This window comes from Trichosurus vulpecula, chromosome 4 (genome assembly GCF_011100635.1).
Source record: "Trichosurus vulpecula isolate mTriVul1 chromosome 4, mTriVul1.pri, whole genome shotgun sequence".
In the NCBI taxonomy this organism is placed as follows: domain Eukaryota; kingdom Metazoa; phylum Chordata; class Mammalia; order Diprotodontia; family Phalangeridae; genus Trichosurus; species Trichosurus vulpecula.
The window spans coordinates 100,427,714-100,443,629 of record NC_050576.1 but is presented as its reverse complement, the minus strand read 5'-3'; positions in this window follow the sequence as shown (position 1 = coordinate 100,443,629).

Sequence of the window (15,916 nt, the reverse complement as noted above, 5' to 3'; positions counted from 1 at the left end):
TAGTTGATCATTGCATAATGCTGCTGTTACTATGCACAGTGTTCTACCGGTTCTGCTCACTTCACCCAGCATCAGATCATTCAAGTCTTTCCAGGGTTTTCTGAAAGTATCTTGCTTGTCATTTCTTTTTTTTTTTTTTGAGGTGGGGGGGAGGCAGGGCAATTGGGGTTAAGTGACTTGCCCAAGGTCACACAGCTAGTAAGTGTGTCAAGTGTCTGAGGCCAAATTTGAACTCAGGTCCTCCTGACTCCAGGGCCAGTGCTCTACTCACTGCACCACCTTGCTGCCCCGCTTGTCATTTCTTATAGCACAATAGTATTCCATTACATTTGTATACCACAACTTGTTTGGCCATTCCCTAATTAATGGGTATCCTCTCAATTTCCAATTCTTTTCCACTACAAAAAGAGCTTCTATAAATATTCTTGTACATGTAGGTCCTTTTCCTTTTTTTCTTTTTTAAATCACTTTGGGATACAGACCTAGTAGTGGTATTGCTAGATCAAAGGATATGCACAATTTGATTGACCTTTGGGCATAGTTCCAAATTGCTCTCCAACAACAGTGCATTAGTGTCCTAATTTTTCCACACCCCCTTCAACATATACCATTTATCATTTCACATTAGCCAATATGATAGGTGTGATGTGGTAGCTCAGAGTTGTTTTAATTTGTATTTCTCTAATCAATACTAATTTAGAGCATTTTATTCATATGACTATAAATAGCTTTGATTTTTTTTCATCTGAAAACTGCCTGTTCATATCCTTTGACCATTTATCAATTGGGGAATGAATTATATTCTTATCAGTTAGACTCATTTCTCTATATATTTGAGAAACTAGGCCTTTATCAGAAATACTTGCTGTAAAAATTGTTTCCCAGATTTCTCCTTTCCTTCTAATCTTGGCTGCATTGGTTTTGATTGTGCAAACCCTTTTTAGTTTAATATCATCAGAATTATCCATTTTATATTCCATAATGCTCTCAGTCTCTTATTTGGTCATAAATTCTTTCCTTTGCCGTAGATCTGACAGGTAGACTATTTCTTGCTCTTCTGATTTGCTTTTGGTATCACCCTTTATGTCTAAATGATGTACCCATTTTGACCTTATAGTGGTATACATTGTAAGATGTTGGTCTATACCATATTGCCATAATGCCATATTGTTTTCCAGTTCCTTCTCAGCTGACCCAGCTCGTTGTTATGGTGGTCTTATAGGTCTCTAGTTTTATAGTCCTATAGTCTTATGGTCTTTCTTGAGTCTCTTATAAGCCAACTCAAAGTTTTTCTCCAAATCTCTTCTAAATCCCTTCCTATCTCTTTTCTGACCCACTCTCTACTCCTGGTTTTACAAGAACATTCCAGACTTTTGGGTAGGACAATGTCAAATTGGCCCTTTCCAATCTCAAGCAGAGTTAAATTTCAACTCAGATGTATCTCCTTAGTTATAAGACTTCCTAGGTTTCAGGCATGAACTGGTATTCTTAATCACTTCTCCACATATGGCAAATGGAAGAGAGACGGAACAGTAGTTTGCCAAGAAGGTAGGTGACAGAGCAAGGGAGGCAGAGAGGATTGAAGAATTTAATGCTGCTAATAAGGGATTCATTGAAAAATACCTGATTATGGAATCTAGAGTGGTAGGATGGTAGGAAAAGAAGCTGGAAGAAGAATATTGACCTGAGAATATGGGGATAGGCTGAGGGACTCAATCAAATCAGGTTCAGTGGGAGTTAGGGAGTTACCATGTGTGTTGGCACCAGATACCAGGGAGGCTGAAGCTGATGTATCTCTTATCTGTTGAGCTCAGGGCTTGCCAGGGCTATGCTGAAAGGGTGTCTTCACTGAGTTTGACATAAATATGATGAGCCTGAGGGAGGGATAGAGAGCACTAGGTTGCCTAAAGAGAGACAAATCAATTATTGGAAAGGGAATAGGTCAGAATTCCTGTAGGGACTGGCCCTTGATTATCCCTGCACTTCCAACCTGGGTGAGATGGGGAAACCTAGTCTTTTTTTTTAAATTAAAATTAAGTAAAAAGACATTATGGTGGTTGTTGTTGTTTGTCCTTCGTTCTGGAAGAGGACCATGACATCTGGGAATTGATGCTATGACATGCAAGTGAATTGGATTTAAGTGAGAGAGGGCCATCTCCTCCTCCTCTCCTCCAGAGCCATCTGGGTCCAGTAACAAGATATAAATCCTGATATTAATCAAGATATAGATGACTAGAGATGGCCCTGGAAGCAGTGGGAGACCTTGGCCTTTTTAAGCCAAGTTCTTTCCCAGGTCTCAGTTTGACTGAGGCAACACCTGTTCATTGTTTAAGGCTAAGTAGAAATGAAGTAAAGAATGACCTCTTTTACCTAGTTAAAAAAAAATCAGTCTAGGAGAGAAAGGTCCTCAGGGTTTTTGGCCAAAACAGACAAAAATTGCTATTTACATTCACTCTGAGCCATCCAGGACCTAAACAATGACCAAGTGGGGCTTGGCCTGGGACCTGTTGTTGACCAGTCAATAAGAGCCAGAGTGCTTTGGCTTTAAGGCAAGGTCCTTAAGAAAGAAATCTAGCCTGAAAACCCCAAGATATCTTGTGAGGTTTCAGCGATTAAAATTTACATTGAAGGTAAGGGTATGATACCCTATATGGACAGAGGGAAGGGAAGGAAAGGAAAGGAGAAAGGAAAAGAAAGGAATAGCTGTGTTGCCCAACTGGCCAGTTCCAGTGGGGCAGCTCCTACTCGCAGAGGTTGTTGTGTGTCCTTTGCTCTCGAAGGGGTCCATGACATCAAGGAGCTGATGCTACGACATGCAAGTGAATTGGATTTAAGTGAGAAAGGGCTGCGTAAAGTCACCAGCTTCACTTTCTCCTCCAGAGCCATCTGGGTCCAGTGGCAAGATATAAATCAAGACGACTGGAGGTGGCTCTAGATGCAGTGGGGGACCTTGCAAGGGAATCAAGATATGGGAGAGGTGTAATATAAGGAGTTCAGACTCAGAATTTGAAATCTAAGATATGGCCCCACTGAAGTGAATGGAGAGAAAACGTAATTTCAGTATAGTATCTCAGTACTTGAAACATAGTAGTTGTTTAACAAGTGCTTTTTCCTTCCTTCCTTTCCCTCCTCCCTCCCTCCCTCCCTTCCTTCCTCCCTTTGTTAGTGATAGGGGAATGACATTGAGTTATCCTTTTCTCTTGCTCTGTGGCTGAATTCCCTCTTTTTCTAGTCAAATATCTGATGACATCCTTTGCCCTGATAAATCATACATAGATTTAGGTCCAGAGGAGTTAAATAACTTGTTTAAGTTTACTCAAATAGAGCTGAGGTTTGAAGCCAGATCCTCTGAATGCTCAGAAAGCAAAAGATCATCACTGCAGTTTTTATGACAAATGGCTAACAGTGTTCCATTGAGATCATTTGTATTGGCATTTTCAGGTTTTGGACTTTGCCTCAGTAGGGGTTGCCTCATACAGTAATCCCTAGTTCCTGGGCTTTGCATATAGTGGCTCAAAATGTGGTGTTAAGCAATCGTTTAAAACACCAAACACGCTTTATTTGGGTGGCTAAACAAGTCCAACTTAAGCTTCAAATACTGTGCAAAATAACCTTTGGGTTGATCCATGTTATATAAAATATATGGTACAACTGTAATCTTTGTGGTCGCGGCTATTTAGCCTGTCACTGTGATACTGTGCGTATGGATACTTCCTCAAAAGATATAGATCGAAATTCATCCATGTCCTCACGCTAAGCCTCTCTTGTCCATGTTCTTCTGCTGTTTCTCCCCCATAGTGGGAGGTGGGTCCACCACATGATTCTGGGGACTTTTCTTTAGAGATCCTGTCATTATATAGATAATAATGGAGGCCATGAGCCGTCCATGAGCTGTCCTCACTCTTTTCTAGTCAAATATCTCTGTCAACATCCTTCACTCCACTTCTCCAATACAGTTCTTTATTGGTAATATGTTATGTCCAGCTCAAGCCTTTATTGCCCTTTGGTTAATCTACAACATTAATTCTTCTCTAGGCTGCGGTATCCTATCACTTGTAGTCATATCGTGTCGCATAACAACAACAACAAGAATAAAAATTGACAGAATGTATTTCAGAATTGGCTGAGCATGGTTGTATATATAAAAGCTCATGATCCCTGTAGCAACACTGAGGCAGATAGGGAAGTTGTTATTACTGTCCATTTTTCAAGGGCACAAACTGAAACTCGTAGAAATTAAGTGATTGGCTCAAGGTCAGACACCTTACGGGTGGTAGTGTTGGGGCTTGAACCTGGATATTCCAATGCCAAATTGAATAGCGTGTCATGTGGTTCTTTTGAACATCCCAGATGTCATAGCATGTCAGGAGGATAGCATTTTTGTGTAAAGAATGCTGGACCTGTCATCAGGTGAGGCAGTTTCTAATTCTGCATTGGAGGCTCATCAGACTCTGGGCAAGTCACTTAAAACCTTTCAAAGATTAATCAGCTCTAAAATGGAAATCACAAAAGTTATGGTGCCTACTTCCCAGGGAGGTCCTGAGGATCATGTATGTAAAATACTTCGCAGACCTTTGCTGTGGCATAAGATAGTTATTGTTAATGTTCTCATTCTTCTCACCTCACATTTGATAACATTCAAAGAAAAATGGTCTTGGGAGAAGTTCCTATTCTGTTTTTATTCTTTTATTATTATTTTTTTTGTAAAATACGTTTTTGCTGATAGCTAGCTAGGTCGTGCAGTGGATCGAATGTTGGAGTTGGAGTTGCGGTGGGGTGCCTCAGATATTGAGTAGCTCTGTGACTATGGGATGAGTCACTTAAACTTTTTCAGCCTCAGTTTCCTAATCTGTAAATTGGGGATAAAAATAACACCTCCCAGGGCAAACCTTAACACCATACACACACACACACACACACACACACACACACATATATGTATATACTGGCTACTAGATCTTTGTTCCTACATTGTCAGGGTTCCTTTAGTATCATGCACTTCATTTTTCCTAAAGAATTATGCCTTACAGGGGCAGCTATGTGGTACAATAGGTAGAGCACCAGCCCTGGAGTCAGGAGGACCTGAGTTCAAATATGACCTCAGACACTTGACACACTAGCTGTGTGACCTTGGGCAAGTCACTTAACTCAATTGCCCTGCCTTCCCCCCTCAAAAAAAAGTAGAATTATGCCATACAACAAAGTTTTTTTTAGAGGAAGAAAAGAAAAAAAAAACAACTCTGCAGTAAATCCTATCAACACATTGAAAAAATCCGATGTTATATGCATTATCTAACTCTGTAGACCCCAACGTCTGAAAGGAGAGGGGGAGGCATCTTCATATTTCTTCTGTGAGGCCAAACCTTTTCTTTGTAATTACACAGCATTCAGTTTTAATTGTTTAGTAGTGGCTGTTCTTCCCATTTGTGTTGTTGTAGTCATTGTCTATATTGTTTTCCTGACTCTACTGATTTTACTTTTCCTTAGTCCATGTGAGTCTTCCCACGCTTCTCTGTATTTGTCATATTTGTCATTTCTTATCACACAGTAATAGTCCATCTCAGCAACATGCCCTAATTTGTTTAGCCCTTCCCAAATACTGGGCATCTGCTTCGTTGCTATAAATGTTTTGGTGTATGGAGAACCTTTCTTTTCCTCATTGACTTCCTTAGGGTGTATTCCTGGCAGTGGAATCTCTAGGTCATGGTTATGTATAGTTTAGTAATTTTATTTGCATATTTTCAAATTGCTTACCGGAATGTTTTTACCAACGCATCCAGCTCCATCAGCAGTGCTATAATGCGCTTGTCTCTCCATAGTCCCTCGCACATCAACTATTTCTATCGTTTGTTATCGTTGCTAATTTGCTGAGTGTGAGGTGAAACATCAAAGTTATCTTGGTTTATATTTTTTCTTAGAGATTTGGAGCATTCTTTCCTATGGTTGCTAACAGTTTGTGATTTTTCTTTTCAGAGCTGTATTCATATCCTTTGGCTGCTTTTCATTCCTTTATTTTTAATGTTTGGTAAACTATTAGGCAAATAGATAATATGATTGCATTTTTTACTTGAATATGTGCTGGGGTATAAGTTTATCTTCTGTAGGCTCACTGAACTCATCTTCAGGACAACTCAATAGACAGAACAATGGGTATAATAGGTACATCACTTTGTCTAATTTTATAAAGTATCTCATTGGTATTTTTTTGGTATAATATTAAATTTGTAGATTAATTCGGGTAGTATTTTCTTTTAAATCAGCAAGACCTGACCATGAACAGTAAATATTATTCCAATTATTTAGCACTTAAAAAAGGTTTAGTAGTTATATTCATCATCCATGTTTGTCTCGGTACGAGATTAATCCCTAGATTTTTACAATTTGTTATTTAAAATTATATTTTTATTACTTTTCCTGCCTTTTTGTTAATAATATGTATATGATGATGCTGATGGGTGCTTCCCTCATTATAATAAAAATTATCAGTTTGAAAGAGAATTCCTTTGATGGTAAATGTTCCTCAGGGCAGATAATAACTACCAAAATTCTGAGGTGATCTTGACTGAGACGTAAGAAAAGTTTTTGTGTGAACAGGTAGGCTCTATACGTCAGAACTTTTCAGTATCTGAGTCAGCCTACTCTTTTCCTAGTTTCCTTTCTTATATGAGAGCTTTATTTAGTGAAATTTTTTTCCAATTAATGAATTTGCCTTTTCTTCCTCTACCCTGCCCTCCTCCAATGAGAAAGAAAGATAAATTTTTTTTACAAAGATGAATAGTCAAGCAAAAACACATTTCCTTATTGGTCATGTCCAAAAAAAAAATAGCGTCAATCTTCACTCTTGAGTTCATCACCTTTGTTGCAGAATGTAGGCGACGTGATTCATCATGAGTCCTCTAGGATTGTGGTTGATCAGTAACCCTCTTCTTATATGAAAGCTTCTGTTCAAGACAGGCACGTCATTCTTCCCTAACTACATTCATAAGAGAACAAGAGAGAATGAATAGCTCCCTATATCTCCTACATTTTCCCTAGTAACAGAGGCAGACATTTTTGATTGCTTTTACTGCTTATACTTGACCTTATTTAGGTATTTTGGAAAATAAAGACATTAACTTAGTTAAAATGATAGTTACACATTTGAATGTCTCTGTCTCATGTTATTTCTAACAAAGAGGTACTGTTTCAAATCCCAGGAATCTTGCTGCAAGATGGGGAATGTTTTATCTCTCATTGAGGTCTCAGTGATGAGCTAGTATGGTACAATAAAAAGACCATTGAATATAAAATTAGAGGACCTAGGTTCAAATCAATCAATAAACATTTATTAGGGACCTACTATGTGTTAGGCACTGTGGTTAAGCACTGGGGATATAAAGAGAGTCAAAAGACAGTCCCTGACCTCAAGGAGCTCACAATCCTTGGAAGCTTGAAAGCTTCATCCACTGCTCCTGGTTATACCCCCTGGAGCCAAGCAGAACAAGAAGGGGAGCATATTTGTAGGCACTGAACCTTCACTGATGCTCCAGGGTGGTACAGTAAGAGGAGCATTGGTTTTGGAATCAGGACACTTAACTGTCTGCGTTGGACAAGTCATTTAAATTCCCTGAGAAAAGGAAAATTTTGCTGTCACTAAGTTCAGGTTAGGTCTTATCTTCAGTAGGTACAGAGTGTACAGAATGCCACAGCAGAGCCCAAGACCTCATCATGTAATTATGGAGGGGTCATAGATTGTTAGAGGTGGAAGATACCTTGCACACCATGCGGTCCTAGCCTTTTAGTTTACAAATGTATGGGCAGGTAGGTGGTGCAGTAGATAGACTTAGATAGATACTTGCTGTGTAGGGTGATAAGCATAATAAAGCATGAAGCACAGATTATGGAGAGGATTCCTACGCATTCCCATTCCTGGGCAAGTCACCTAACTATGTTTGCCCAGTTTCCTCATCTGTAAAATGATCTGGAAAAGGAAATAGCAAATCACTCCAGTGTGTTTGTCAAGAAAATCCCAAAAAGGGTCATGAAGAGTTGGAAACAACTGAAACAACAATAACAATAGGGAAACTAGGCCCCCAAAGTAACATCAACTGAAGGAACTGGGAATATTTGAAGATATATTTTTTTATTTTATTAATTAAGACTTTTTATTTTTAGTTTACAACACTCAGTTCCACATGATTTTGAGTTCCAGATTCCCCCCCTCCCCCTCCCTCCCCAAGATGGCATGGAATCTGATACATCTTCTACAAATAACTTCACATTGGACTTATTTACACAATAGTCAAATTATAAAGAGGAATTATGACCAATGGAATGAATCATGAGAAAGAAGAAACAAAACCAAAAAAAAAAATGAAAACAAAAACAAAAGAGAAAAAGAAAAAAAAAAGGGAGAGCAAACAGTGTGCCTCAATCTGCATTCAGACTCCATAGTTCTTTTTCTGGATATAGATAGCCTTCTCCATTGTAAGTTCTTTGGAGTTGTCTTTGAACCTTGCGTTGCTGAGAAGAGCAAAGTCTATCAGGGTTAGTCATCACAGAATCCATCTATCTGTGGTTGTGTATAATGTTCTCCTGGTTCTGCTGCACTCACTCAGCATTATATTGTGTAGGTTTTTCCAGGTTATTGTAAAGTCCGTATCTTCCCCATTTCTTATAGCACAATAGTATTGCATTACCTTCATACACCACAACTTGCTCAGCCATTCCCCAATTGATGGGCATCCCCTTGATTTCCAATTCTTAGCTACCACAAAAAGAGCTGCTATAAATATTGTTGTACATATAGGTCCTTTTCCCACTTGTGTGATCTCTTTGGGATACAACCCTAGAAGTGGTATTGCTGGGTCAAAGGGCATGAACATTTTTATAGCCCTTTGGGCACGGTTCCAAATTGTTCTCCAGAATGGCTGGAAGACATATATTTTTAAAACAAACTTTTTTGTGGCATATGAACTGGAAATATATCTAAAATTGTGAGTTCCTTCAGGACAGGGACTATCTTTTGCCTCTTTTCATATCCTCAGTGTTTAACAAATGCCTGACGCATAGTAGATGCTTAATAAATGTTTATTGATTGACTGGATATTTTAAGTCATTGGTTTTGTTTTAAAAAGTTATTTTTAATGAGAATAAGATTAGTAACTGAAAAATAATGTTGCAAATTCAGAACTAATAACAGTAATTGTGTCATCAAAAATATTCCAAGTTTGTTAGTTTTGTAATTATATTAAAATAATCCCATTTTAACTTTTGGAAATGCCACTAAGTCTTGTACAGGAATATCAATCCTATGCCATTGTCTATGTCTAGAGAAGACTTGAGTTCGAGTGAGGGTATGGGACATAATAAACTGTCTTTAAGTTTTTGAAGGACCATCACATGGAAGAAGGATTAGATTTCTAAGATCAGAACTTCATAGCTGAGCATTGGAAGGGATCTCAGAAGCCACGTGGCCCAACATCAGGTGAGGTAACTGGTCCAAGGAGGTTGTGACTTGTCAAAGTATAGTGAACTTAGATTGATTTTGGAACGGTTGTTCTTTCCACTGAATTATCAATTGAGATAATTAATATTTCTTAGCACTTAACACAGTGCCTGGCATATCTTGGATATTTAATAAATGCTTATTTCTCTTCCTCCCCCTTCCTTTCTTTCTCCCTCCTCCTCTCCCTTCCTCCCCTTTTCCCCCTTTCTCCCTCACTGTCTCTTCTTCCCTCCTTCCCTTACTCTATTCTTTTCTTTTTCCTTCGTTCCTTCCCTTCTTCCTTCCTTCCCTCCTTTCCTCTGTTCTTGCCTCTCCCCTTCCCATTGGACTACTGCCTCATCATTGGGACCTCAGCCCCCAGAGATGGCAGTATCTCTCCTTGGTAACTTGTTCCGTTTGGCTCCAAAGCGTAGAACTAAGAGGGGTGGGTGGAATTAGCAGAGAGTCACGTTTATTTCGGCTCGATGGAAGGAAAATCTTCCCAACAGTGAGAGCTCTGCAAAAGCAGAATGGGAACTAGTAGGTTCCCTCATGGGAGATTAAAGTAGAGCCTGGATTATGGAGAGGATTCCTATTCATGTACACATTATACCAGATAATCTTTGAGGCTCCTTCTACCTTGGAGGTTCTGTGATTAAAGATATTTGCTTCCATTTATAAAGTAAGTTACATTATCCTGTGCTCTATTTCTAGGGGTACCATACTGATAAACATAAATTTGTAAATATACAAATATTAAATGTAATTAAAATATTGTATATTAAATGATAAATATACATATATGTTATTCCCAAAACAATATCCATAGTATAGTGTATAAAATATTATTGCTATGAAATGAGCTTATGGAAGAAAAGAAGTTCTATTTAAAAGGCAGTAATTTTTACAAAGAGCATTTAAAACAATATTGGCAATATGACATAGAATGAACATTTATTTACTGTATAGGACTTACTTATAGGCATTGCCAAAAGTTAAAATGTGATTTATTTTAATGTCCTTATAAATCTAATAAACTTGGAGTATTTCTGATGGCACAAGTACTGTTATTTTGATTAGTTTTGAATTTATGATGGTCATTTTGCAGTCTATTCTTATTCAGATTAAAAATCATTTTATAAAACAAAATGGATGGTTTAAAATATTGTTTAGATGGCTAGTTATTATGCTTTTGATAGAATAATAGTTCTATGCATGTTTATTTTCTTTAGTAAAGAAGTACGTTTATCACAGACAAATTCATTGTCTAATAATCTAGAATTAGACAAATTTCCATTTATTTTCTCCATCTGTATTAAGGCTAAATAGAAAGGCTAAAATCAATCAACCAACAAGTATTTATTGAGCAACTACTGTGGTTTTAAATCCATAGTAAATAGTTTGAGAAACTAATTATCTGAACATAAATTTGTAGTTGGAAATTGATCATCATTCTTTCATAAAGAACAAACCCCAAACATTTGGCAGAGGGTATAGTCATAATATAAGAAGCCATATCATAAAGTGATATGACTAATTTTAAAACAAATACACCAGGATTTAAACAAGTGTTTTTCTTTTTACAGTTGTCAGCTTGGGAGGTTATATGTTAATCTAACCACACTGCCATTGCACCAAATATTTGGAAATGCTCTTTGATATTGCCTTTATGGCCTTAGGCACCGACTGGCCTCATGGTACCAAGTCTTTGTCCTTTAAAGGTGAATCTGATTTTAGAAACAATCAAAATGACTTCAAGTTAGATATGGTGAATGTTGCCAATTGAATAATATTTTGTGCCCAATATGAGGTGTGTTCAGAAAAGTGATAGGTTTGATTTTTTTTCCTGATGAAGTCATAACTACCTCTGGAGCCAGCTACAAAAGAGATGTTCTAGAAATGTTTTAAGCAATGACAGTGTTGTATGCTGGGGAAAAATATCCAAACAAACCATCAAACCTTTTTTTTTCCAGGTCTAGTCTATCTCTGTCCTATTATAGCTAACCTTTATCTTGGGCTTTAAGGTTTGCAAAACGGTTTACATAAATTATTTTCTTTGTTCCTCATAAAACTCTGTGATCTATAGATTAGGAAATTGAGGAATGAAAGAAATTAATTCACCCTGCATCATGCAGCTAATGCGTATCTGAAGTGGGACAAGTTTGGCATCTGTTAAATGACAGCTACCATGCTATCTAAAGTCTTTGTGCTTTTAAAATTGGAAATGGCGAAAGGTGGTCACATAGAATTGGGATCTGATATGAATACTGATGTGGTTGTTTCGCATCATATTTTGGGAAAGTATTTACCAAAAAGGATTACAAAAAAAAGGATACCTGTAGAACTAGCTACTGAAGGTACTGTACCACGTGGCAACAATTTCCAAAGAAATAGACTGGATTAAATTATGTTGGCGTCATTAAGAAGGCTTTAATATTTTGGAGGGGTTCAGGGTCATCATTGTGTACATTGATTATTCATATGTTGTTAATGTGAACAAATAATGGTGAATAGAAAGTTCCAGTTAATAGAATGCCAGACAGCAGAGTTGGAAAATGCGCTGATTTTTATGCTTCTAATATTTGCCATATTTTTTTTTTTGTTGTTCAGTCATTTTGAGTCGTTTCCAACTCTTAGTGACCCCATTTGGAATTTTCTTGGCAAAGATACTGGAGTGCTTTGCCATTTCCTTCTCCGGCTCATTTTACAGATGAGAAAACTGAGGTGAACAGGATTGAGTGATTGGCCAAGTGTCCCACGGCTAGGAAATGTCTGAGGCCAGATTTGAATTGAGGAAGATGGGTCTTCTTGACTCCAGAACCGGCACTCCATCCACTGTGCTACCTAACTGCCCCTTATTTGTCATCTAGGCCATGTCTTAAACAGGTGGATCTCATTCTCCAGATGATGTCTTCACCAGCTGTCCTCACCAGATAATTTCAAGTTCCTCTTTTTCACTTTGTTCTCTCTTATTCTGTCTTATTTCATCTTATTTTGTTATTACATCACATTTATTTCATAATATATATATCTCTCTTCCTTCCCCTCTCCAGAGAGTCATGTCTTATAACAAAGATTAGATAAAAAAGAGGAAAAAAGAAAGAGCAGGTCTGCAAAACCAACTGACACCTTGACTATGTCTGATAATACTTGTGATTTATTGTACCTAGTGTGCCCATCTCTGCAGTGGAGGAAGGAAGGTGCCTTGGGGGCCAACCTTGGCTGTTCATTGTCTTTGCACAGTAGTAGCATTTAGTTTTCATCCTTTCTATTTACATTGCTATGCTCATTTTGTAGGTTGTTTTCCTGCTTCCCATATGCCTCTGAATTCTTCATATTCATGCTCCTTATAGTGCAGTTGCATTCCAAAGGGTAGCATGGTGTGATGGATATAATATTGGACATGGAGTCCGGAAGGACAGGGTTTAATTCCTATTCCTGACACTAGCTGTGTTACCATTGTCTAGTCGCTTCCCCTCTTGGAATCCATTTCCTCATCTATATATAAAATGAGATTGTACTAGATGACCTCTAAGTGTGTGTGTGTGTGTGTGTGTGTGTGTGTGTATGTATAGGTGTGTGTGTATATATGTATATATACATATATATGTATAGTTTATGTATATACATATGCACACATACATATATATGATACACATACATACATGCATATATATGTATATATATATTTATAGGCCTATATATCAGCCTATATATATGTGTGTGTGTGTATGTGTATATTCCTATAAGGTTCCTTCCATCTTAAAATCCATTTTCTATTAAATTCACATGCCACAGTTTTTTCAGCCATTCCTCAATTTATTGGCACCAACTTTGTTTCTAACTTTTTGCTGACACAAAAGTTACTGCTCTAAGTATTCTGTCGTTTATTAGACCTTTCTCTTTCTTTTGCCTCCTTCGTACGTCATCACCATCATCATCATTGACAACAACAGTTTGCATTTACATAAACTCTTTTAAGTTTTACCAAGTGCTGTGAGTGTATTATTTCATTTGGTCCTCACAACAATTCTTGGAGGTAAGTGTTATTATTATCCTTATTATACACAGGAAGAAATTGGGGCTCAGAGACATTAAGTGACTTGCCTGGGGTCACACAGGTAATAAGTATCTGAGATGGTATTTGAACTTGATTCTTCCTGATTTCAAGTGCAATATGTAATCCACTGCACTGCCTAGCTGCCTCAACAGTGGGATCTAGGGGCTCAAAACAAAAGGACATCTTAGCTGAGGTGCCTCTTGGGGGTGGTGTTGCAGGCATAATGATTTAGGGAATGGTAAATTAAATTTCCCATAGATTAGAAGATTCGGCAGTCACTGCTGTTTATATAGAGAATGATTTATTTATAACAAAGCAAAATTGGTACATTCACTTTAAAATATAAATAAGCCACTTGATTCCAAATAGAACAAAGAGCAAAAAGAAAGCTATGAACAAAGGGTCTTCTGTGTCCCTTAGTCCGAGTTCCTGGGAGCCTGTCAGGCTTTTCCTTATTCTGGTCCCTCTCAGCTCCTGCTCAGCCGCTGGGCAGTCTGAATTTCAGGCTTTAAGTACTGCTCAGGACCTCAGTTCCTGCTAGGAGTCATTCTCTTACCCAGGTCTCTTGAATCCACCTGGTCTGAATCTTTCTGTTTCTCTGAAATGCCTTTTGGAACAATCTTCTTTCTTTGGCTGTCCTAAAGCAATCATCATACTTCCTCTCCTCCCAGAGATCATTTGGTTCAAACCTGTCTATATCTTGCAGATGAGGTCCAGAATTTTTTCAGGAATTCATCTAAGGTCAAATAGCTGTTGGGAGCAGAGTATCAGGCCCCAGAGCCCAGGTCTTCTGATTTTGCTCTTTGACTGGTTCGTTCATTAGGATGATATAGTTTTGATTTTCATTGCTCACCGTCCTTTTACCCCAGGGCACAAAGCCCAGTGAGTCATTAGTACTCCATAAACTGTCACTGGGCTGAAGTCCTGGAAAGAGTTCTGAGGGCTCTTATTCAAGACATTTGGGTCTGATCCCAGCTCTGACCCATTACTGACTGTATGACCTTAAGCAAGTCACATATCGTTCATAGCCTCAATTTCCTTCTATATAAAATGGGAATGATAATACTTGTACTATCTACCTCACAAGGAAAGGAAAGCCTTTGGAACACTTAAGGTACTATGTGAGGGTTAAATATTTTCAAATCTCCCCCAAGGTACCTTTTATAAGGGTAGGATTTAGCTGAAATAGTTATTTTAAGGAACTGCTGGATTTTATGAAACAGTATTTCTATCACAAAATTCCTTAAAGCCTTTAGCTGAATTAATAGAACCTCCCTGCCCCATCCTCTCTGATTATCTTCTCTCTTCCTTTAATAGGGATGCTACTATACTTGCACCAAGTGTTTCTGATTAATATACTTGGGTTGTCACTGAGTGAATTTTACTCAACCTGAATTTTGTTTCTTTAAACCCCACCCGTGTATGTTCAACAAAGTTAACCTATCCCATATTATAGCGATTATATAAGACAAACAAGTTTCACGAGGCATCATTATACTGTTTGTGTAAACTACAGACAAGCAGTAAAGAAAAGAGATTGAATTAGACCAGAAGATTTTGTTATATTGAGGTGTGCATGTGTTTTTTCTCATTGAAGCAAAATATAGCAGTTCAGGTTTGTTTGTTTCTAAAAAGTTATTGTAGCCTTAAGGGTTGTGCAAAAATCAGCGCAGGAGTCATATTTGACTTTGAATGCTGCATTTAGTCTCCAAATATTGCCATTGACCATGACTTTCCCAGTAGTTTAAGTGCTGGGAGCTCTGATGCAAGATGTTTGGTCCAGATTCACTTAGACCATCAATGTTCTCTCATTTGCTGGTCTGCTTCCTAAGGACAAAAGTAAACTATCAGAAAGCAAACACCTTGCATTTGGGAAGCAGAAGTATGTGAAAGCCTGGGGTTATTTTTAACTTTCTCAGAATTCTGTTTAGAGGTTGGATGATGATGTATGAGCATGCACACTCCATTCTGCATCTTCTATCAGAGTAACTTATACAAAACATATGTAAAGGCATGACTCCTAGTAAGTAACAGTACCAAAGTACCTTAATCCTTCTATCGACAACTGTCCTATTGGGTTACACAGTTTTAATCCCAGAGGAGTTGTCTCTTGACATTAAACTGTCCAAACAGTATTTATATCTGTGGCTGCCCTGCAAGATCACTTAACCCTGCACAGCAGTTTAAAAGTAGTTAATGACAGACCCAGCAAGACTTGTCCCTTATGAATGATCACAGAAGTTCGACCTGGGCTGTCATGGTTTATGGAGGAAGGCAGTTTGTCCATAGCCTGCTTCACCCACAGCAGGTAATTTGAAATGAAATGAGACAGTTTCTACAAGCAGATTGATTTGGGAATCTTGCCTGTTCTTCCCTTTGACCCCTGACAA